This window comes from Rhinolophus sinicus, linkage group LG02 (assembly GCF_036562045.2).
Source record: "Rhinolophus sinicus isolate RSC01 linkage group LG02, ASM3656204v1, whole genome shotgun sequence".
NCBI classification, from domain to species: domain Eukaryota; kingdom Metazoa; phylum Chordata; class Mammalia; order Chiroptera; family Rhinolophidae; genus Rhinolophus; species Rhinolophus sinicus.
The window spans coordinates 182,693,287-182,716,839 of NC_133752.1; the positions used below are offsets into that span (position 1 = coordinate 182,693,287).

General features: G+C 40.4%; 1 protein-coding gene across 4 annotated transcripts in view; it reads left to right on the forward strand.

The window, feature by feature from the left end:
• ANO4 (anoctamin 4) overlaps positions 1 to 23,553 on the forward strand; it is a 354,484-nt gene that overhangs the window by 59,303 nt on the left and 271,628 nt on the right. The window contains exon 1 of one of the 4 annotated variants that reach the window (XM_019732194.2): positions 6,855 to 7,320. The exons of 2 other annotated variants lie outside the window; for them this stretch is intronic. The gene's annotated coding sequence lies outside the window, so the exon portion shown is untranslated. Of the gene's footprint in view, positions 1 to 6,854; positions 7,321 to 23,553 lie in introns of those variants that run through there. One more of the 4 variants, XM_019732195.2, reaches the window with a different exon arrangement.

Here is a 23,553-nt window from a genome sequence, read left to right on the forward strand (position 1 = left end):
TCTAAGCAATGGAGAAAGCTTGTACCGGAACGCTGAAATTAAACAGCGTGGTGAGTTCTGAGTGTCAGGAGATAGATGAATGGAGGCTGCAAGGGCGGGGCGGGGGGCTGATGGCAAGAGGACAGGTGGGAGAACAGTCGTGGGGGCTCTTGTGATAGGATAAGGGATGCCCTTCATCCTGCACATGGGAAGAAGCAGAGAAGAACTTCCTTCGGGAGAGGACCGGATGGTGGTTTTGTTTAAAAATCCTTAGGTAGCTGCGAAGGATGGGTTGGACAGAGGAGACTCAAGGGAGAAAGACTGCTTCTGAGACTATCACGTTAGCCCCGGGGAGAACTGGTGGCTAGACTGGGGCAGTGGGGAGATGATGGAAGACAGAAGTGTGCAGGAGGTGAAATGGACAAGATGACCTAACATTAAGGACGACGCTGACATTTCTAGGTACCTTAGAAGGTGGCCGGAACAGTCTTCTATGTAAGAGTTCAGTAAATGTCATTTTCTATGGGCAACAGAGTAGATATTGATGCTCTTAAATGGGAAAAAAAGCCAGAGGAAGAGCAGATTTGGGAGAAAAAGATATGTTTGATATTGGGTCTAGGATGCTTATTCTTTAAAAAAGTTAGCTGTTTCCTCTTTCTTGGCAATGACAATTAAATTCTTATGCCTACTTGGTAGATTGGCATGCTGCTGCTAATTGAAAATACTCTAATTGAAAACTATGTCCTTCCAGACGACCACTGGAAAGTAACCTTCATACATTATAGAGGATTGCCATGCTTATTTATTTATTAGGCCTTCTCTCGGGCTGGGCTAATCTGAAACAGGGATGGGATGGTCAGGCTTGGGAGGGTTTCTGTACCTCGCCTTTGAAACAGCTCCCTGGGTAGAAAGAGAAATTGTCTGGATTCCTGGGCTCCTGATACGCTGAAACCGTTTGTTCTATTTGATGCTTCAAAAATCAAGGACCTTGTCAATTTGTTCTCAGGGTCAGCTTGGACCAGAGCAATGTTAACATACAATGTGAATTAAGGATCTAGTAAATCTCCTGAGTTGTTAACTAAACACAATTTTTAACATTTTTGCTCTGTCTTCAGTTCCAGTTATATGGGGGGGATCAGCATGCCATTCTTGGTAATTCCTTTTCTAATGGAGACAGGAGCTGGCATATTGCTTGTAGGTACCCCTTGTCCCTGGATAGCATTTTAATGTCTGTTAATGAATGTTACACATTACTTAATATCTGTATAATCTTGAACGTTGTGGTACTGCTCTGTGTACCATATTAAGTGACTCCCAAGATTTCATTCCCCCTCAATAGTCAAGGATGATTGGAACTTTGTGCAAATGTAGAGAACATGGGGACAACTGTAAAACATGGGTCATGCTGTAAATAGTCGAGGAACGTATACTGAGTATATCATACATTCTGGACACTATTTTGGGCTCTGGGGACACATTGAGAAGCACGAAAGAAATGTTCGTCGTCTGACAGAAACATACATTACACTGTAGAGGACAAATGTTAAAGAGGCAATCAAAGAAATAAAATGCTTACAGTTAAAGATAAATGGTATGAGAGGAGTGAAGAGAGTAATGTGCTGGAAAAATGATTGATGGGGTCAAGGAGACTTTTCTGACAAGGAGCCGTGCCAGGAGCTAAGGAAAGGCTGGGGCAGGGGAAGCCCATACACAGACCTTGGGGTGGGAAGTCGCTCTGTGAGTTCAAGAAACAGAAAGAGGGCGATGGTTGGAGAGCATGTCAATATTGTAGAGTTGGGGAGAAACGGCTACCTTTTTCCAGCCAGTCTTGAATACTTATTAGAGACTCATAATAGATGTACATATACTACATATACAGAGGTGCCAAGAAAAGGTATACACATTTTAACAAAGGGAAAAACTATATTAAAATTGTAATACTCAATATATACCGATAACAAGAGATGAATACAAGTCATGTGTATACATTCTTTTGGCACCCCGGTATATATCCCATCTCATTCACGTGAGGTAGGCATTGTTGTGCACATTTCCTGGCTGAGGGAAGTGGGTATCAGACCAGGTCCACACAGCCAGGAGGTCGCACAGCTAGGACTTGAGTTAGGGCCTTTTGGCTTTTCCACCACACCGTAACTGCAGACCAGCAGAACTGAAGCACTTAGAATGACTAAGTGCTGAGTCATTGGCTTCCTGGGCTGGCTTACGGTACCTGTTCTAACAAATTGTGTGGTGGCTTTGATGGGATGTTTACAATAATTATCAAACGATGACAACAGCAGCAATAACTATATCTATACCATATACTTTCATAGCTTACAAACGACTTTGCCTTATAGTTTCTCATTTGTTGCTCAGAAGAGCCCTCAAAAGTAAGTAGGACAGGTTTTATTATTCTCATTTAGGTGGAAATCACCTGAGATTGACACAAGGAACTAAGCTGGGATGGGCTCTTCTGAGTCTAATCCAAGGCTCTTTCCTTAAACCACAGAAAGTCATGATTGAAGGAGGAATATATATATATATATATATATATATATATATATATATATATAGAGAGAGAGAGAGAGAGAGAGAGAGAGAGAGAGATCATAAGCTTGTAATCCTTCAGACTTCCACAAAACAAATTTGTACTGTCTTCAAATTGCTTTTGACTGAAGAAGAGGCATAAAATATTGATTCACTCATCATGTGTTTATTGAGCAACTATTGTGTGCCAGACCCTGGGAATAGTAATTAAATAGGTTAAAACTAAGTTGGCATAGTGTTATTTACCCTATAACACAAGACTAGAAAAAAATTACTGTAGGAATACAGAGGAAGAAGTGACTAAGTACTTTGGGGAGTCTGGGGAAGGCCTCACCAAGAAGATGACAGTAAAACTGGGCCTTGAAGGATGAATAGTAGGGTTTCTCCAGGGAGAAAAGCAAGGAAAGTTATTCTAGGGAAAAAAAAAAAAAGATCATCATGATAAAAGAGAATGGTATCTGTGGAGAATAGTAAGAAATCACGTGTATCCTGAGCATGGGGTATATAGGAAGTAACGGTAGGAAATGTACGGTAGACTGAAGTCTGATAGCAGAAGGCCTTGAATGCTAGGCTCAGGAGGTGCTGTGTTTGGCCTGACCATCCCAGGCTTGTTAGCAAGGGAATGGTATGACTATATTTGCTGTGTTGTAGAAAGCAAATGCTATTGGCAAGAGGAGGCTGGATTGGAACAGGAGCAAGGTTGGAAGCTACTATAATAGTTTAGGAGAAAGAACGAGTTTGTAAATTATTTGTAATCCCTAATGATGTGTTGAGGAGAAACGTGGCTGTCACATTAATGTGATTTAAGGACTAATTGGATGTAGAGACATACCAACTGGATCATGGATGCACACACTAGTTTTCCATCTGTACACACACACGTGCTCCATATTTTCGCCTCCCCAGGCTCAGCTCAATTTTCCCTGACTCTTTCCAGCCGTTGATTTATTTTTCTATCCTCAAGAAAAAGGAGAAAAAGTTATAGGTCTGTGTTCTTATGGATTCTTTTTGTATGATTTGATCTTTGACGATCCCACAGGATTCTTCTGGCTGAGAAATGCTGAGAGCAAATGAAGTTTTGAAGACGTGGATGCTATGACTATATTTATGTGCTGCAGATTATTTACCTTTTATGCATTTGGAACTATTTTTGCATATTTCAGAGCCCACCTACTAAGCACTTTGGGGAAATTATTCTCAGCCAGTGACCTCTGGTAGGGGGACATTAACAGAGCAACCTCTTCTCGCTCCATTTTAGGTCTCCCACCGAACGAACACTGAAGATTTAGGTATTAGATAAAGGACTATGTTTTTCTGGAAAATTCTTTCATTCTACTCTTCTCATGAGGATCACTCATCTTGCTTTAAAAATGTAATGTGGGGTCAGAGTTGGGAAAAACAAATCAACAAATACAAATTGTTTGCTCTTTATAAGCCTAAAGAATTCACTTCTGCTGCATACAAGGGTTACATTTAGTCTCTGAGGTGAAATGAGTTTTTTTCTGCCTTAATAAGAACTTGTCTCATTCCTACTTCACCAGCATTCATGTAACACTGTGGGAAGGGTCCCCAAATAATCTTATACGTTTAGTCAAAAACATTTTGGGGGGCTTTGTCCATGTTCAGATCAATATGTTTCCATAGAGGAGAAGCAGCGTTTTGAGGCTGTGCCAGTTGTTCGTATACTGGCCTTACTGACAACCTGGACAAGCTCCTTCAACTGCCAGTGCCCCGGTTACTGCAACGTCCATAATAATATGTCCTAGGAGTTCTGTGAAGACTAAAAGAGGTATGGGAAGCCACTAGAATCAAGTCTGGCACAAAGTAAGTTTCAGTAACTATTAGTTCCGTAACAGACTGGCATTTCCTTGAAAGAGATTATCACTTTATTTTCAAAACCATTGATGGCTGAATGTTATAAATTCCTTGATTCTCATACTTCCGTTACAAATTCTGATGTCATAAATGGCATTACATGGTTATTCACTCTCTTGGTGATCTAGAAAATAGGTGTGTTTTTATTTTTCTCTTCAGGCTGGTTACAGAAAGTGGAACCCAGTTCAGTGTTGCGAGCCTGAGCTTTAAGAATCCTCGAATGTCAGACTTTATAAAGCTCTGTCAGCAAGCCACTCTGAAGCAAATTTCTTCTTTTTAAACAAGTGGCGGGTATAGCTATGTAATTCCAATGACCTTGTAGTCTTAAAAGGTATTGAATCATGCTGTTGTAGAATTTTAGCCAGATTATTTTGGCTATTCAAGTGGCCATCTAACAGTTATTGAGAACCCATTATACATTAAGTACTGGTGTTATACCAGTGAGTGAGAGACAGTCCCTAAAATTGACCCAAGTTTAATTGATTTGGATAAATGTTTTGTACTGTACAAAAGTTAATTGGTGCTTATTGCTGTCTGAAATGGACAGTGTTTCTATCATCTTTTGAGGAGGAAGGAGTGGAATAGTCGCCAAACTTTAAAATTAATTACATCTGAGTAAGTGACAGAATACCCATTTTTATTGACCTAATTGTTATATAGATGTGCCATTATTTAATCTACTAAGTAATTTGTACTTCTGCAGTTTTGTCATTTTCATGCTTCATTATCACCCTATATATTCAAGGTATTGAAGCTGTTCCGTAAACAGTACTAATCTCGAATACTTTGGGAGCTTTAGATAATATTCCCTTATTAAATTATGCTGCCCCGTGTTTTTGCAGTGTCAGAAGCTGTTGATGCTGATAAAAGCAAACATTCAGTTAAAAACCCTTTTCATGTTTTAATTAGATTTAAATAATTTGGGCATTTGTAGTTCCCAAATGGTTTTGATTATGGAAAACGCCTTATTAGTCTAATTTGGAACTTTGCGTCCACAGTCAAACATCATGGTTTGGTTTTATCTGAGAGACTTTAGAATAGTAGAATATTTTCTGTCTTGGCAAGAATCACAGCGTTGAAATTTTGAAAAAGAAAAAAAAAAGATTTAAATTTGCCCATGAGACTATAAATTTCTTGAAGGCAGGGCCTGCCCCTTTAATCTCTGTACCTCTGACACATAGTACCCTTTAAATGTTTGCTCATTGCAGTTGAACGGGAGTGAATAATTAAACAGAATTTGAGACTTGGGCTCCCAGGTTTTCCTTATTTAATGTACATAGGACTACCCTAGCAAACCACACTTTCTTCATTTTAAAAATTTAACTTCATTATGTTCATCTGTGATGTGGAAGATTTTTATGGCCTCCTGCTGTGACTCATTTGGGTGGTGAGTTAACTGCTTCCTTGGAGACCAGCCCTTCCTTTTAAGCTGTAGTGTTCACACTCCCCAAAGTTAGCTTGCCTCTGGGTAGAGACTGCAACGAAATGTCCAAATTATAGTTCAACTTCTAGGTTAAAACAGAACCAAAATGAACCTTTTCATTTAAACAGAACCTTTTCTGCAGAGATAAAATGGTGACTCGAGGCAATCTCAAGTTATATAAAAGTTCTGAAGTTTCACCGTGGAGTCCAGTTGGATTGGCATTTAACTTTAGGACCCACTCCCCCGTCTACTTTAATCACCAATGAACCCAAATTGATTAACGTAGGTACTAAGTTTATAGGTTCAATATTAAAATAGAATGGGGAGAAAGGCCACCAGGAAAAGTGTAACATTTTTCACTCATCCTTTAGTCACCACTAAGAAGGGGATTTTGCTCCTTTTCCTCTTCCATTAGTCTTGCTCAGAGTTTCTCAAAGTTCAGTGTGCAGATAAATTATTGTACAGGGTTGTTTACCCAAAACCACATAGTCTCTGTCTTACGGGTAATTTAACTGACCTCCAAAGGAAATGTTAGCTATCTTTATAAACTCATCCCTAACAAGTTCTCCTGTACATAATATATTGCACAAGAAAATGAATGTAACCGAGAGGCAAATTTCCAGAGAGACCTTTTCTAGCTAACTTCCTTACTTGTGAAATAGGGAATCTTGTCCCTGGTCATCCCATCCTGCACCTTTGGCGTAAAGAAACTCACATCCAAAGTACCATTATTGTACTCATGGTGACCTCTTGGTGCACATTTGCCGGGCTGTCAGGTCTGTGAGATGCCGTTAGACACCATTTAGGGTGGGTTTCAAGTCTGGTTTCTTGCAGAGATGCTGTGAGATGCCTCAGAAACTTCCTAAGTGGCTGGGGTAACTATGGGGCTTTGGATCTTGATTTTAGTAACAAGCAGATATTATCAGCAATTGAGCGGAGGGTAAAATGCCAGTCCTTCCAAACTTCTGTGGAGGCAGGGGCTGTCCTGTCTCTCTCAGAACGGGCTGTCATCTGCTGCTGCTCCCTTGTCACACTGACACGGCCCCCTGGCTGGGCTGATTGGTCGCTGGCAATAACTGATGTAGAATACTGATATTCTCGCCGGGCAGTTCCTTCCACTCCAAAGAAGCTCCTCTTCTCGCCTTTCGACCCCAGCCTGCTGCCCAGGCTCCCCGACCGCCCCTGCCTCCCCTGCACCCGGGGGCGGACGATCCTGAGCGTGATGCTCTGAGGCTGCTGAAATCCACCAGGCTCCTTTCACTCCGGCTCGTTCTCGGGAGAGTCCTGCTCCAGACTTCTCAGGGTTTTTTACAGCACAAACAACTGCATGCGGGCCCGAGGGGAGGCTGAAAAGGACTTGTGTGGTGGTTTTATCGCCTTTCATCACTTTGCTGGCCTCATCTGCAGCCTGCCTGGAGCTTCGCGGTGGATTTCTTTCTGCCTCAGACACTGAGGAAGGATCCCTTCTCCTTCTGTGGACCCTTTCTATTTTTATGGTAAGTGCTTGCCTTGAATGAGGTGCTCTGCTGCAGTGAACGGAACGCTCGCTTGCTTGCTGTCTTTCCAGTGATGCTTAGTGACCTTCTCTCTGCGTTTCTCCCGTTTTGGTGGATCCATGTCTGGGGAGCTCACTAAAATGCCAGGGGTCGTTTGTCTGGATTGTTTGTCCTTTTATTTTTATTTTCCCCCACAAACCTGAGCTGCTCAGCTGCGATGGAAACATAAGCGCTCTCTCTTTGTCCTTGAAGCAGCAGCCAGGGAAATGTGTTCAGGATGGTGAACTGCAGCAGTGTTCAGGGAATCAGTCAGTGGAGGCTGACTGACAAATTTAGGCAAGATGAGGGGCACTGTCTGGGAATCTGGAAGGTTTGGGGCTGGTCGGCCCGCGTAGCAAACTATTCTATCTTTCCGGGTGAAGGCAAGCACACGCATGAGTTATGTCAGAGTCCGCTGTGGGCAGTGGCGCTTGAAGCACCTGCGGGTGGGTCCAGAATGGCCCTGGATGTTGAGGGTTTAACAACTTGGCAGTAACATCCCCGACAGGAGGAATCCTGCACTGGCGGATGGGGTAGACAGCATGACCTCATCACTTCTTTCCCTTTGGAGTCTCAGGGTGCCTGTTCTGCCAACCATATTTTACATCCTCTTCAGAGGGTAGTGGGGCAGTGGTGATAGGGACATCTCTGAGTTGACAACGTAATTTCATCCTCCCGCTGGGAGACCAAATGCTTTGAGGCTATTAGAATAGTTAGACTTTTCTAAGAGAAAAAAGGTTTCCAACATGCGTGTTGCAGCACCACCGTCCAGTTGTTTATTCCAGGGCATTACTTGTAGAATAGTGTTCTAATTTTTCGCCTGGTCTCCCAGGCTTCCCTTCAGAGAGCACAGCTTCAAGTTTATTACTGGCTGCCTCTTGAAGCCCAAAGGAAACCCAAGAACATTGAGGTCTGGTTCTCACCTTATGGAACCTGTGATTAAAGGGGTCTGTCTCCACAGGGAGATATCCTTCTTCTTCTTCTTTTTTTTTTTTTTTTGGTAGAAGATGTGTTGAATTACTTTGGTCAATGCGACATTCCAAAGAATAAGTGTCATAGTTGTAATTCTGTTTAGTTCTTTTCTAGTCTTGGGCTGGAGTTGGGTTATCTTATCTGATTTTGTGTGGGTTTTCCAATTCTGGTCCATTTCACATTAGGGAAGATTCCCATTCAATGTAATTCAGCCTCTGATTTATAAGATACTGTACTAATAATATATGTGATTTTGGGGGGTAATAATGAGGGGACAATGTCGGGTGAAATTTCTGGTCTCTCCTGTGGATTGGGAGTTTGGAATGTAAAGTTCCTTAACTGTCTTTCTTATTCTCACCACTTTTGTTTCCACTGTCTGTGTGGATTTTTCTTAAAATAGTGGTGATGACATCAGGCATATGCTTTTATCCTGCTCCCTGAGTCGTAAGAAGAAACATTTGGTGTTTTGTTTTTTGGTGGAGTACTCTTTCGTATATGAAAGCATACATACCAACATCTACAAACTCTTCTTCATTTAAATGATAGTCCAGTTACAGAGTAAAAGCAGCAGTGGGTAATAGCAAACATTACAAATCAGGATCCTTGCAGGATGTAGTCTCTGAATCCTTAAATAATGTTTGGATTACTTTAAGCATTGTTTGGATTAGCTATTCCAATTTCTACTCTTTCCTACTTCGATTATCGCTTGTAGCAACATAGTGATTCTACCGGCAGACTTCTCTGCTTCCCTTGATGATTCTTTAATATTTAGTTGTTTACTTTCATCTCGAGTGGTGTTTTCTTACTTTGCTTAATTTCCCCCCTCCATTTGCAAAGATTTTTATCAGGCGCCTGGCAACTGAATGTGAGGTATTCATATTCAAGATGGAAAGAGTTGGAATCAGCTTGGGTGTCATAGAAATAGACACTGTGTTTCACACTGCAGGCAATTTCAGATGCATTTAGAAAATATTCTTTTAATTAGTCGCAACTTTAGCCATGAGATTAATTCCATAGGCTTTCTTTATTTTGCTGAACAATGTTTACCTATGCAACCAGAATTGTATATATATATATGCATATATGTGAATGTACCGTTTACTTGTGACTATTATGTGTTCATATTTTTAATAGTTGTAGCATGTTCATTTAGAGAATAGAAGGAAAATTCCTGAGATATTAAGATATGGCTTAGCATCCTCTAGCTAGCTTTCCTCCTCCTCCTCCTCCTCCTCCTCCTCTTCCTCCTCCTCCTTCTTTTGCTAGGGATTTCCCCACTTCCCACACCCCTCCTCCAGGTAACACCTTTGGGAATCTGTTTGAATCGAGAGAGTGCATTCTTCAGCACTTTCTTGTCTCACAGCATGGGGTCATGTTAATTCCTTTGCAGGGTCTCTGAAGGCAGCCTAGAAAACTACTGCAAGAAAAATTGATGAAGGCAGTGCTAGTAGAGCCTAGCCTCTTGGTGTGATGAAGTCACTGCAACATTTTGTGTGTGTGTGTTAATTGAGCTGCTGTTCCTTGCAACTGATTTGGCTCGCACCCCTAGTGAATGGATGTTATTTGAAATGGGTCTAGAAACACCTAGATTGGTGTAGATGCAATTATTAATTTTTCACATTTCTTAATTAGAGCTGTTGTCGAAACAGTGCTCTTAACACTGTTTCTTTTTGGTGTTGTTTTAATTTGAAACTTGCAGCTTATGTTGTGAATCAGTACTCTCCATTTTTATCCTCTTTCTTTCTGCTTTCTCTCTTTCCCACCTCTGCTTTATATCTGTTTCTATATGTGAATGTGCGTAGATGTGCACATATAAACTCAGACAGTGAAAATTGACGATTAATGAAGAGTTGATTACAGCTTCTCTTTTAGTAACCGAACTCCAGTGTTCAACCTGTAATCATGTACCTGAGAGAAGAAATTGCCCCCATTAATAGGAATATAACCTCATGCTTCTTCTGCAAGCATTCTTGACATTGAAACTATTTTCCATAGTTGATTACCAGGAACAGAAATAGAATCAGTTTTGCATTTTAATTAATGATATTCTGTGTCTGTCTAGGTTGGACTGCCCTTAAATCTTGACATGTTTACTATCTAAAAAGTCTTTGTGTTAATAGGGGTTGTTTATGGGTGATACAAAGTGACATCATTTGATTATGTGATATAGCCTTTCTGAGGGAATTGAATGAACAATATCATTAAGGATGTTGGTTGAATTTTTCTGTTGCCTTTTCCAACATAATTAAGTCAATGTAGTCTTTTACCATCTCTCCCTAAGCCTTTTTTACAGAGTGAAATGAGTAATGTACAACTCCCACATAAAGCTGCTTAGAGGGAGGACCATTCTTTAACAGAGATTCAAAACCATTTCTAACACCAGCTATGATGATCTACTTTGAAAGGAATTTGCTATTCAATTGACAACTCAGACAGATTGTATAAAATAGGAGAAATGCTTCATGAGCTGGGTTAAATCCTGCGTGTTTGAAGTGCGCCTCCTTACTGAATTCATTTAGGACTGTAGTCGCTAGATCAGCTTCGCAGCAAAAAAAAAAAAAAAATCATGTCCTCAGTAGCATAACATAGCTAGACTGTCATAAACGTTTACATTGCAAGTTATATCTCTTGGGTGGAAGAGGGAGATGGCAGAATTTTGGAGGAGAACCAGATCACAGCCCCAAAATAATGCAAGATAAAAGGGGAAACTTCTTCCCTATATTTAAGATTTAATTCTCCAGACAAACTGTTGGCTCTTAAGTCTGAAGAGCCACGAGATGGTTAAAAACACATAATGACAGGTTTTGTGGGCCTTTTCTCTAATAGAAAAATTTGACCCTTCATTAGGCATCTGCTTAGTGATCTTTTGGCTTGTGAGAGCCAGCAGTAATGCTTATAGGAAGCAGACATATTGTAATACAGCAGGAATTCACTTACTTACATTTTTCCTGTTGGTCTCCCACTGGGGACCTCCTGTGAGTGTCAGAGAGGGAATGAGTGTCTGCAGATCATCAGAGATGACAGCCAGTCACAGTGGAATGTCTTCAGGACCCCAGGTTCCAGTCCAGCTCCAGCCACTAATTGGCTGTGAGACTCAAACTCATCTTCCACATTGCCCTTCAGTCACATAACCTCAGAAAGCTCCCCCAACCATTAAAAAGTGTGAACTGTTATTTTGCCTCTCTATTCTTTTTTACTAGAGGGATGGTAATTTCTAGGGCAGTAAACCCATTCTGGAGGAGATGGGCTATACCTTCCCTTGACCCTACAAAGCCCCCAGAACTATGACAGTGACACGAGCATCGGTGTTACTCAGAAACGTGTAAAATCGTGAACCTTCAGGAACAGGACCTATGTGTATATGATGACTGCCTGTTTATCTTGGGACCTCTTGATGTGTCTTTCCTTACCATCAAAAGGGACCTTGAGGAGCATCTTACCTTCCCTCTCACTTCCTGGATAAGAAAACTGAGGCCCAGGAGAAGTTAAGTGCCTTCCCCAGGATTAGAGAGACCTGGTTAGCACCTGGGCAAGACCAGTTAGTGCATTGTACATGGATTTACTCAGACCCCTGTTCCGTTCTTGGTGTGGGGCCTCTTCCACGATACACAGCTGACACTTACTGTGTCATTCATTGCTCACAAAACTGCTTTGTGGCATCTAACTCAGTGGTGTCCATTATTTCTGGGTTCATTTCATGCAGATTACGTGGCTGTACCAGTCAGAGTGAGTCACCGTCAAGCAAACGTTTATGGTAATTTGTTCACACTTGTGTGGAAATGTATTTATTTTAATTGAAATTTTGCTTTTCTTAAATACGTTTCAAGAATTTTACAAACACTGTGCTCATTTTTTTCTCCTTGTGCTTCAACTATTTATTTGTTTTGTGGAGGGGATGATGCTTATGGATTGATTCCTTCATTCATTCACCTAATATTTATTGAGCACCTATTGTGTTCACGCTAGTGCCAACTGGTTAAAATCAGTGGTGAGACAGCTGGATGTGGCTGTTGCTCTCAGGGAGTTCCGAATCTAGTTCTGCTTCGTGGAGTTTATCATCTTTTGATTCTCAACCAGGGGTCTGCTTACTGTTTCACATGGTTTCTCAAGGAATCCAGTTGAAAAACAGTTTGCTTGGGAAATTCTTGCCTGGGATTCTTCTGCAGACTAGTTCCTTTCATAAAAAGGCACCTTTCCTGTCATTGTACCACATGTCTTCCAGTTTTCCAACATAGTATTTTCAGCTTCCGAGTTTTTTTTTACCTGACTGAACAAAAGAGGTTAATTAGCTAAACTTGTTTGTACTATTATTGTGATTCACAACACGACAGTTTCATTCTTTGGCTAAAGTAACCTGTTTCCTGGAATCCGAAATGGATCGTCTGGATAGCACAGTGTCCATGGAACAAACTGCAGGTTAAAGACAAAACTTCTTGGCCTCTCATACCAGGTCCATACTAATGTACAGCCCTTGCTTTCTTGTTCTGTAGCTCCCCAGGAATGTTCCAGAATAATCAAATCATTTGCGGTGCTCAGAAATAATGCAGCTCTCACTTTTCTTAGTGTGTTTGCACATACTGTTCCCTCTTCTGGGAATGTCCTTCTTCTTTCATCAGTCTAACTTCAGGGCAAGCTCAAATATCATCTTCCGTGAAAGCTTTTGGATGCTTGCCATTTTTGTATGACCCTTACTGCGCAAAGCTGAGCTAGGTAGACCATGTATGTCCTCTTCTACAAAGGTCTCATAGGACTTTACTGACTATAGTGTCATTATTTGTCTGTTTGGCTCTCTCTCTCTCCCAAAGAGACATTTTGTTCTTTGAGGGCAGGGACTATCTTTGAATCTCTATACCCAAGGACCTAATTCAGTGACCGCTATAGCAAAAACCCAATAGTCCTTGAACAAATGAATTGGGAATCACTATATACAACCTATGGTGCTGATATTTGTGACTGTTGTTCTATATGGAAAACTCAATATTTCAAAACAATGTGACTATATGAATTTTAGTGAGAAGGATAAAGAGATTGGCAGCCATCCTGATATCATTCATTAGAAATTCTGTGTAACACCCCAGAAAATGTCTTTGCCTCCAAAAGAGTTTCAATAAAGTAAACGACAAGAATTTATTAAGTGTCTTCTATAAGCAAAGCATTATGTTAGGTCCCCAGGAATGAATGAAAGATTGAAGAAGAAAAAAAAAGTAGCAGCATAATTTCTGTCCTCCAAAAGGCCACAAACTTGGAGGGATTTGTTCCGTGTATAAATGACGTGGTTACAAGGCAGACTGTTATAGAGAGGGATTCTAGTAGGCTGTAGACTTGCGGTAAGGCCGGGGTAGAAAGGGCGTCCCAGAAAGAGAGGCTGGCTTGAGCAAGAACCTATAGAGCTGACGGTGTGTCAGCAGGGAGGGAAGGGGAGTGGAACATGCAGGGGAAGATGAGGAACCTTTGGAGAGGGGAGATGGGAATGGTATCAGAAGATCTAGATGGCAGTCTATTTCTACAAGTTGGAAGATAATTAATATGGTCTAGAAAAAGCCACATGGAAATTTGTTTGGAATCTCCCCTCAGGCTTAATTAAATCAAAAGTCTGTATTCAGTAGGGAAGGAGGGCAGTTGCTCCCCAAGGAGCCACATAAGTTTGTTTCTCACTCATCCCTCTGGCCCTTGAGTTATACTTTGACATTCAAAGTCATCACAAGGAAGTGAAGCCCGGAAATCTAACTTAAATCAATCAGTTTAGACCTAGAGAGAGATTGAGGTCACTGAATTGCCTGTTATTATGCTGTCCAGAGGGTAAAGAAGCCCAAGGCTCTATGGTGCTTTATTACTAATAACTTGTTATGCTTCTTTGGCAATTAACTTTATTCTATTTACAAGGAATGCAATCATTTTATGAAACAGTGGGAATATGTATGCATCAGCTAGTGTCCTGTAGGTGAAAAGTGGCTTAGAATTTTCCATTTGTAATGGTTCAGTTCATCCCTAAAGTATAATTTCTGCTGTGCCTCTTCCCTCCTTTTTTTTTTTTTTCTAAAGGAATCAGGGAACATATGTTTAGGGAGTGGTAAGTTAAGTTTTGTGCATCTGAGAATTGGATCTGATTAGATGATTCTCCATTTTGAAAGTAACCTCAAAAGATTGAGAAGATGCAAGGAAAATCTCTAGATATCTTGACCAGAGCATGAAAGCAAATAAGTTTTATTTATGGAGCAAAAGATGAGACAGGAAAGCTTCCTTCATTCACTCACTCACTCAACAAGTACTTATTGAGTAGTTACTGTGCTCCAGGCACAGTTCTAGGCACTGGAGAAGCAACAGTGAGCAAGACAGCCTCTTCCCTTCAAGGAGTTAACATTCTGGCAGGACGAGGAGGACGATACAGGCAAACACCTTAACAAATATAAAGTGTGTCACATGGCGATAAGCACTATGGAGGAAAAGAAAATGAAGCATGTTTTTGCTGCTGTTATCTTCACATTTCGGTTTTCTTTTGACTTATTTCACTTATGCAGTATGTTTAAATTATCTTCTCTCTGTTATTTTTTTTCAGCTTACTATTTTTATATTTACTTTTTGACTAGTAGATCATAAACCACAATCTTGAGGGTCCCCCCCCCCCAGATAAGTTCAGCTGTGGAAACAGTTGAAAGTACTATGACCAAAAATGAAAATCAGGCATTTAGTGCTTGAATTGACTTAAAGGAAAAGTACTGTGGACTTCAAAGCCCATGAGTATTTTTCTCAAGGGTAAAGGTGTCAGAATTTCGATGAAGAACACAGGAAGAAATGGATCTGTTCTTGTGTGAGGGGAGCAGATTGGGGTGTCCTCCTGGGAAATCCGGTAGCTCGTGTGGAGAGAGTTCTGGCCCTGGGAGGGGACAGGAATGGTTGATGTCCCCAGTGAGCACAGCTCATTAAAAGGTAAGGATGAACCAGAAAGTGAACACACAAGAAATTTTCCAAGGAATTGCAATTTGAGAGGAAAGGAAGGGGAGGGAGAGAGGATGAAGCCCGTGAGACATATGTATATCAATGAGCAATGAGCAACGTTTACCAAAACAGGTTCTGCTTAATGTAGAACATCTGGTGAGTTGGTTAATGGAAATGGTGCCTTGAAACAAAAAGCATTATTTATGGCTTTCCCCCATTTCCCACTCTCTATTCTATGTGATCTTTAATTCAGTATCAGTATTTCATTCTACTCCAGCAAGCTTTCCATCTTGCTTCTAAAAGAATTAGGATTTACAAGAAAGTATCTCCTAGTGGTGGAGAGCCTGGGCCTGGGGCAGACAGTTCCCATTCTGCCTCTGCCACTTATTCACCTTTGGACCTTGGGCAGGTTACTTAGTCTCTATGTGTCATTGTTCTCAAATATAAAAATGGGTATAACTAACAGTCTATGCCTCATAGAGTTGCTGTGGGTGTTAAATGAGATAATACTTGGAAAGTGCTTAGTGCGGTCCCTATGAGATGGTTACACTACACAACGGTTAACTTTCATCATCACTTTGTCTTCCTGGCGTCAGAAGTTTGGAGAAGTTCTCATATGCACATGTGTATTATTTACCTGCTTAGCAGGATTTTAATAACTAAGGTCATACTTTCTTCTTCATGTTTCTGATTAATGATTTTATGATGAAGCTTTCTGGAGGGATCTCACAGTTTTTCTTATTCTCTTAAATACTTGTTGTAATTTGGGATTCAATTGGATTATAAGTCTGAATGACAGTGATGTATGAACAGGGGAATTGAAAGACCACGTGGCAATGGGATCATGGGAGGATGACCTACTAGACACAGGAAATGGCTTTCTGGCAGGAAAAGAGTAAATTGAGCAAGATGGCAGCAAATATGATTAAGTCCCTTTACTGTTGCTATTTGAGAGGGTTTAGGGATGGTTGCTCCTCAGGTGGTGTGTTTTCTAGGCTGTACTGTATAGATTTGTAGTTTCCTGGAGAGAATAGCCACGGAGATGGGATTGGTAGCGTGGTCCACGAGAAGTGGTTGTGTTCCAGTAAGTTTGTAAGAAGATTTCTGAAAGTAGAATGGCTGAGTCACGGGGCATGTGAGTTTAAGATTTTGATAATTCTTATGAAATAGCCATTGACAGAAGTGTTGCCAATTTACACTTCCACCAGCCATAAAGGGAACTGCCTGTGTCCTCACCCCTACACCCACTCACATTTTGATCTTTGCTAATCTGCTAGGTGAAAGGTGCTATCTCATAGTTCAACTTGAGCATCTTTTCATGTCTTTACTGTGTATTTTCCTCTTCTGTGAACAGTCTCTTCAGGCCCTTTGCAAATTCACTTGTAAAATTTGAGTTTGGGCCTTCTTGGTTTTTAGGAGCTCTCTGTAGGTTAAAGAAATTAACATTTCCTCGTGATTTTCCCCCACATATTTCCCCCTATTCTGTCATTTGTTGTTTGATATTATATATGACATTTTGAGCATAAGAACTTTTTATGTAGTTAAATTTGTCATATGTTTCCTTTGTAGTTTCTGGATTTTGCGTAATAATCCCCAAAGCCTAACCCACTCTGGGAACATGGAAACTGATTCTTCTACAATTTTGTATTTTGTATTTTTATGATTCTATTTTTGTAAATGTTTCTGGTTCATACTTATTTTGGTGTAGTAATGAAATAGGAATTTAATTTTCCCACAGGAACTACCCAGTTCTCTCCAAACATTTCTTGAACAGTGTGTCTTTTCCTTGCCTGTGATGTGGTAATTCCTGATGAAAGATGATGACTAATTGGATCAGGGTGAAAGGTGGCACAAAAGGGTAGCATCATCTATTCAATCCCCTTATGCAGTGAGAACTATTTTTGGAGAGTTTGCGTTGTTTTGTTGACTCAGTTTGTTGGCTAGCTCCACACTATGTTAATTTCTCTAGTTTTATGTGTTTCAATATCTGGTATGGTCAGTCTCCTCTTATTATTCTTTTTTCTGTTCCAGGATTTTCCTGGAGCTTCTTACATGCTTATTTTTCTCAATGAAGCTTTGAAATTGCATAGTTAAAAAAATCATGTTTTAGGGGAGGGTTAAATTAAATTCATAGATTAATCTAGGTAGAATTTTTTATGAAATTGAGCCAAACGGTCCCCAAACAGGATATATGTTCCTATTTATTTAAATCTTCTTTTATGACTGTCAGTAGTGTTTTAAAATATCCTTCATATGGATTTTGGTAATATTTTTGTCTTTGAATAATTTGAAATGGTTTTATGATAGGGCCTTGTCTAATCTTCAGATTTCCAGGAGTATTGAGGGATGAGAAGAAAATGGGAATGTCCTTTAGGTACCATAGAATGAATAAATTTCCTAGGGGAAAATATTGAAAATTTGTATTGGTAAATGTGATTGACTGATTTTTTTTTCTTTTATCACTCCTTTAAAAACCCATATTTTGAATTGTTGATCTAACTATAAAAACATTTGTTTTTAAATTTGTAATTGAATTTAATAAATGTTCTTCACACTCCCAAATTCAGAGCACCAGTTGCTCAGATCCTTTTGCAAAGTGTTCTGTAACATTTTATTATTAATTAATTTGTCCAGTATTATTTAAACTCAGGAGGCATTTAATGAGCATTTATATATGAGGTCTGACAGTTAAGTTCGCGAACATATTATAACAATCTTGCTAACCTTTTTTGAGATCAGAGGGATTATTCATTATGAATCTGTACCAGCTGGACAAGCAGTGAACCAAGTTTACTATTTGGAAGTGCTGAAAAGTCTGTGTGAAATGTTAGACGACCTGAACTTTTCTCCATCAATTCATGGCTCTTGCATCATGACAATTTTCCTGCTCACACGGCACTGTCTGTGAGAGAGTTTTTAGCCAGTAAACCAATAACTGTATTGGCATACCCTCCCTGCTCACCTGATCTGGCCCCCAATCAGGTGACTTCTTTCTTTACCCAAAGATGAAGGAAATATTGAAAGGAAGACACTCTGATGATATCCATGACTTCAGGGGTAATACGATGACAGCTCTGATGGCCATTCCAGAAAAAGAGTTCCAAAATTGCCTTGAAGGGTGGACTAGGCACTGGCATTGGTGCGTAGCTTCCCAAGGGGAGGACTTCGAAGGTGACCATAGTGATATTCAGTAAGAAGTTATGTAGTGCTTTTTCTAGGATGAGTTCACGAACTTAATTGTCAGACCTTGTAGGCCAACCATTAAGAATATGAATGCTAATAAAATGCTTTCATTAAGGGGTTTGCTGTTCACTGGGAGGCTGACCTGAAAACAAATTATTATAGTAAAATAATGTGCTATTTTTGTAAATAGAGGCAAGGTAGAGTTGGACGATGGGGGTGAGGGTTTAAGGCTAGCCTGAGGCAATCAGAGACAACTTCACTGAGGTGGTAGAGTCTGAACTGAGACCATTAAATGAGATGCTGCCAGGTAGACAAAGCAGGAGCGGCTGCTCCAGACAGAAATTAGCGAGTGCAAAGCCCCTGGGGCACAACTGAGCTACAAGTCTCTGGAGCTAAGGTAGGAGGTGAGGCTCCATCAGTAGGCAAGTGGCAGATCTCCAAAGGCTTAATGTGACAGGCGAAGGAGGCTTTGCTATATTCTGTAGGCACTGAAGAAATTTTTGAGCAGGAGAGAGACAAGGTCAGATTGTAGCTGACATCACTGTGGTAGCCTTATCCAGTGCAAATAAGAAGGGTGTGTGTCTACAATGAGGAATACGGGTATGGAGATTATAACAGTGGGCACAGTGAGAGATTATTTTCATTACACATGAGGATTGACAAAGGGACCTTATGTAAGAGTCTTTCATTCAACAATTACTTATAATCACCTGGAGGCCAGACTTTGTTCTAGGATCCAGGCATATAGCAGTCTATAAGACAGACTTGCTCCCTGCTCCCAAAGAGAGTACACTGAAGAAGGAGGCGACTAGCAAGGAAGTTGGCAAGTAAGCTGATATGACGGGCGATTTAAGTGCAACGAAGCCGAATGCAGGGGCAAGGGAGAGTGGCCTGGAGTATGCTGGCCAGAGCAGACCTCTAGCAAGGTGGTAGTTGAGCAGAGACCTGAGGTTGGGCGTTAGGGAGGGTACAAGCCAGGGGATATATGGTAAAGTGTGCCCAAGCAGAGGGAACAGCCGTTGGCAAAGACTCTGAGAAGGGCCTGTGCTTAGTGTGATTAAGAAATAGCAAGGAGGCCAGGAACGCTAGAGCAATGTAACAGAGAAGGAGGCTGGGAGCCAGAGGTCATGGTAGGTGTTAGATTTTGCTCAGAGTGAGATGGGAAGCCAGTATTTTGAGTACTGAAGTGCCATGATTTGACTGGCAGCCTTGAAAGGTTCTCGCTTACTACTACTGTGAGGGGAACAGACCCCAGGGAGTCAGGGCGGAAACAGATCAGTGAGGAGGCTGGTGCAGAAATTCAGAAGAGAGGTGATGATGGACCAGGGTGGTGGCATTAGAGGTGGTGAGGGGTGGTAGGGTTGTGGGTCTGTCTCCCAGCTTGAGCTGAAAGGATGCAGGAAGATGTGCCTCAGAAGTAAAATGGGCAAGTATAGATTAGGTAGGTGCTGCTAAGGAAATACACCGTATCTTAAAGGGAGACGAGGAAGGAATAGTTGGGGAGGGTGACTTCAGCAAGAGCAGTCATGTGGCCGGTATGGTGAGTGGGCCATCATGAACTCTTGCAGGGTTACCTTCTATGCATCTGTATACTTGTACACCACACTGGAATGAGTGAAATGATTCTGTAGAGAATTCTGAGGATTTCCTTACTCTGGGAGGCTGCATTATATAGGGGTTAATTGGAAGTATATAAATGGTATCTACTTTCCTGAACAATAAAATTGATAGAGACTACCCTTAAATTTAACTTCAAGCAATTTCACAGCTTGAGAATTTTCAGCAAATAGTAATTAAGACCCTGATCATATAAGAAATGGACAATCCATTGGGATTGACATAGAAAAGGAACAATGTGAGGGCACAGCAAAGGACCCCCAGGTCATGGATCTTGGGAGTGTGGGAAACATGAATTAAATGTCACCGAAAATTATAAATTGCCTAATATTTTATCCAAGTGTTTTTGGCTAAAAGAGAGTTCCTTCTAAAGCCTAGGTACTTGTTTTCCATTAGCAAAGGTTATAAAATGTTCCAGAGAGTTGAGTCAAGGCTAATTCTTTTATATCTGCAAGTTATCTTTGAGTGAGACAGTGCCATCAGTTCCCAATAGTAACTCTGTTCCTATAAATCATGTGGTGTGTTATGTCATGAAACTGAAAATGCATTCATGAGAGTTTTTATGGATCTCAGCCAGGTACCCTTTTGTCAGACCTGCCTTTTGAAGGATTTTCGGCTGGCTATAAGAAATTAGATTTCCCCTGAAAAATTGAGGATGAAAACCATGCCCAAAGCTGAACTGCCCTAGTCACTGGGGACTGGGTAAATTTCCATGGTACAGGACAAGTAGAGATCAGAACTGGACAGGAGTGGAGACTGTTCCCTTGGCCATACTAATGAAGTGATACAGTGTGACATATTATTATTCTCCAGTTAACTGTACTTATAGGAAACCATGCACAGTCTTCATTGAAATGGGTGGGTTCATTCTTTCTTGAATTAACCTGTTGTTGTCATCATAAGTCACAAAATTAACTTCAGTTATATTTTGCCAGAGTGATGGATGAGAAGGAGTCCTTTAAACCATGGCTGTCAATATGAAACCTTTCTTTTGTTACCCCCATAGGTGGCATTAACTGGCCCTTGTTTTTATAACCTTATATAGATGTATGTCATAGTGTTAGTGATACACAATATACGTTTGTAAATGAGTGTGTGTGTACACATACACACACACTCATACACACACACAAGGGTGCCAATAAATGTATACACGTTTTAAGAAAGGAAAACTGTATTAAAATTATAATACCTCAATATATACCGATAACAAAAGATAAATACAAGTCACATTTGACTTCTGCAATTACAAGAGGTGCTCAAAGTGGTTACCATCAGCGTCCAGATACTTCTGATTACGATGAACTATTGCTTGAGAAACGTTGACCGAAGTGTCCACTTGTATTCGTTTTTTGGCACCCCCGGTATGTATGTGTGTGTGTGTGTGTATGTATATGTATATATGTGTGTATATATATGCATATATGTATGCATGCACATATGTATGTCTGAATGTGTTTGTGTGTATATGTCATACACACACATGCAGACATAGATACGTACATGCATACATATATGCATATGTAACTCCTCTCCCTCATAGGCTATAGTAGTCTTTTTGAATCATGAACCATTCTTATTTTCCTTTTAATTAATTCTTTATATCTAGCTTAGTGTCTGGCACAAAATAGGAACTCAAAAAATGGTTGCTGATCAAAACCTAGAAATAGACTTCGTTGTTGTTGTTATTGTTCTGTTGTTGTTTTTCTCTTGATTAAATACTCCTGTATTCTGTTTAGTTTTGAATTACTTTTGGAGACCCTAATGATTGTACCATGTGTTCTAGGTAACTTTGTTTTATGTGACAGTCTATAGTATATTCATGACTCCAAGTATAAAACATAGGCAATATTTTAAAGGAAAGTAGCTCTGTAGTGGATGCGGAAGGAACATGGACATAGAAGGAGCAAGATATTGGATATAGGAATTCATATGTATATTACCTCTTACCAGAAGGCATTTAGGGTGCTGATAAGAGTACATAGTATTTGGCATAGTAAAAGTAGATGAAAGTAAGGAAGAAATGGTGGGAACAAAATGGAACCAGGAATACAATTAAATTGCATGCCTAAGCATAAGGATGCAGGGGCCACAACTTCGACTGTCAGCTTTGTGTCAGCCACGGGGAAGGGGAAACACTTTGCAGGAGTAAAGAGAAACCGGTTGCTCAGGATGATTGTAACTACTCTTGGCACCAGCATCAGATAAGAATTTCTCCCAGGAATCCCCATAAAGAGTGCACTGTGTCTAATCATTACATTGTTTTGTGCCTCTAAAACTAATACAAAATAAAATGAATAAATAAAAAACAAAACAAAAAAAACTGTTGACTTGACCATCGTTATTTAGGTGTCTACATTTCCACCGAAGAGATTGGGACCCAGGATGTTTTTAATAATTCACTGTCAATATGTTCAAAATGAAGTTTTGCTGAGGTCATTTGCCGTCTTAAAAAAAATAAATAAATAAAAGAGTGCACTGTGTTTTGTTATACAAATCATCAAGTTTTGTAAGGTCGATTCTCCTAAAACCCTTTATGTTAATAGTATTGCTTCAAAGCAAAATTTTGTAGTGTTCGTTTACAACTGCAAGGTTCTGTTTAGGTCCCCCGCTGCCTGCTGATCTGGTTTGGCGATATGAAGAGTAGATGAACTTCTTGTCCTTCAAGCAGTCTTCTCTCTGTATTGTTTTTCTCAACTGAGGTTTTGAGAATTACTCATTGGCATTGAACTTGAAGTGGCATTCCTCCCAGACTCATAAAGCCCAGAGTACAGCTATTCTGTGTGGCCAGTTAAGGAGAGGCTTGGTGCCCTGACCGAGTGTCAAATTAAAGCTGTGGTTAGCATCCTTCAGAGTGAGCTGAGTTGTTAACAAACAGATTTGTCTGAATAGCAGGCTGCTCTCCTTATTTCCAAGGGCAGCATAGAGGTAGCCAACCAGATGGGCCAAGATTATACATAGAAGATTCTTTACTGCTCAAATGAGTGGTCCACTCCAGGAGCTTTTAAACAGCATCCAAACACTTAGCAAAGTAGGGATGGTTTTGAGGGCATCAGTTCCCAAAATCTGAACTATATGCTTAGTCTCATGTCTCACCTCCTCCTTCACAATTACTTTTTCCTGTTTCAGCAAAGAAAAGCATCTTTTTCATCCATCCCAAACATTATTGTGGTGTCTTGTGCAGGGATATAGAATCTGCTGGGCACTGAACAGAGCAGCAATTTGAAATACTTTCTTGCCAAATAAATATGGTAGTATGAGCAATAAAAGCCTTTCCAACATAACCATATGCTATACCAGAATAAAGTTTTGTGGGAAAGTGGACTGAATGTAAGAGTTAAAGGGAAAAAAAAAAAGCCATATAAATTTTCCAACTGATAAGGAGCTTGCACTTGATCATGTGTTTTTAAAATGGATAATGGTGTTTGTATTAGTTAGGGTTCTCTAGAGAAACAGAAGTACTAACATGTATATACACATGTACAC